A 1,915-nucleotide genomic window follows, 5' to 3' on the forward strand; every position below is an offset into this window, starting at 1 on the left:
CACTCCCATTTACCATTGCAACAAAAAGCATAAAATACCTAGGAATAAACCTACCTAAGGAGACAAAAGACCTGTATGCAGAAAACTATAAGACACTGATGAAGGGTAGTTTTATTTTATTTTATTTTATTTTATTTTATTTTATTTATTTTATTTTATTTTATTTTATTTTATTTTATTAACAGTGAAATAATTCTTTATTTGGGTGGGTTGGGAGAGGGCAGGCGAGGCTAAGCTGGACCCCCATGGGGGGTGGCAACCAGGAGCTCCTCAGGGGGCCAGCCCCTGTGCCCCTTGGCTATGTCACAGGAGCAGCCACGGGCAGCCCCCTGGATGGACGTGGTGGCTCCCTCTGTCCTTCCTACTTGTGTGGCCAGGCCTCGGGGGCCCTCTGCAGGCAGTACTGGGTGGCAGGCAGTGACAAGACCAGGCTGCTGGCATGGCGCCCCAACCAGTACAGGCTGTAGCCCAGGAGGTCCAAGAAGGTGGCCTTCATGGCCAGCCAGGACACTCTGCCAGAGACGGACAGCAGGGGGACAATCATTATCTCCTGGATGTTGAGGTCAGTGGTCCAGTTCTTCTCAATGCCAGGGATGTGGCCCAGGCCCACAATGCCCACCACCACGGAGGGGACGCACTTTCTGCGCTCGGCATCAGAGGCACGCGGCAACTCCAGGCACCAGGCCACCTGCCTCAGCATGTAGGTCAGGTAGATGTCCCGCTCAGAAGCAATGGTGCAGTGCAAGTCGGGGAACTCGCCAATCATCTCAGCCATCATCTGCTGCAGCAGGTCCTGCTTGCACCACTCCACATCATCCTTGCTGATAGGGTCTGACAGGAAACATAGGCCCCAGGCCAGCTTGATCTTCTGCCAGAAAGAGAGGGTGGCGATGGCCCTCTTGAAGGTGGCAGGGATAGGCTGGTCACCCAGGTGGAACTTGCAGAAAGGCACCTAGCTGGCTTCCTTGAAAGCCTCCCTGAACTCACCTCCAGGGGCCATGCCCAGCTTCTCAGTGATGTGGGTGGACACCTTCAGCAGCAGCATCTGCATGAGTCCTGACATGACCCCGTTCTGCCTGATGGCCTACTGCAGCTTCTCCAGGCTGATCTCCTTGGCCTCATGCAGCAGTGTACACTCGTTCATCTTCAGCATGGACACATGGTACTGCTACAACTCCACCACAACCACGTCAGGCTGCACCTCCCAGATGGTCTTCACCATGTCCTCCTTGCTGTCGTCGCTGAAGTGTGCCATGCCCACCATGTACACCCAGCTCCCATCCTCGGCCACCAGCTCGGTCACCAGGGAAGATGATACAAACGACAGAGAGATATACCATGTTGTTGGATTGGAAAAATAAACATTGTGAAAATGACTATACAGATTCAATGCAATCCCTATCAAACTACCACTGGCATTTTTCACAGAACTAGAACAAAAAATTTCACAATTTGTATAGAAACACAAAAGACCCCGAATAGCCAAAGCAATCTTGAGAAAGAAAAACAGAGTTGGAGGAATCAGGCTCCCTGACTTCAGACTATACTGCAAAGCTACAGAAATCAAGACAGTATGGTACTGGCACAAAAACAGAAATCTGGATCACTGGAACAGGATAGAAAGCCCAGAGATAAACCCATGCACATATGGTCACCTTATCTTTGATAAAGGAGGCAAGAGTATACAATGGAGAAAAGACAGCCTCTTCAATAAGTGGTGCTGGGAAAACTGGACAGCTACATATAAATGAATGAAATTAGAACACTCCCTAACACCATACACAAAAATAAACTTAACATGGATTAAAGACCTAAATGTAAGGCCAGACACTATCAAACTCTTAGAGGAAAACATAGACAGAACACTCTATGACATAAATCACAGCAAGATCCTTTTTGACCCACCTTCTAGAGA

At 49.1% G+C, this 1,915-nt stretch overlaps 1 pseudogene; it reads right to left on the reverse strand.

Annotated features, from left to right (window-relative positions):
• Positions 1-349: 349 nt before the first annotated feature.
• Positions 350-1,312, reverse strand: LOC132373584 (traB domain-containing protein-like; annotated as a pseudogene).
• Between the last annotated feature and the right edge of the window lie 603 nt (positions 1,313-1,915).

The sequence above is a fragment of the Balaenoptera ricei genome, chromosome 1, assembly GCF_028023285.1.
Source record: "Balaenoptera ricei isolate mBalRic1 chromosome 1, mBalRic1.hap2, whole genome shotgun sequence".
Classification (NCBI taxonomy): Eukaryota; Metazoa; Chordata; class Mammalia; order Artiodactyla; family Balaenopteridae; genus Balaenoptera; species Balaenoptera ricei.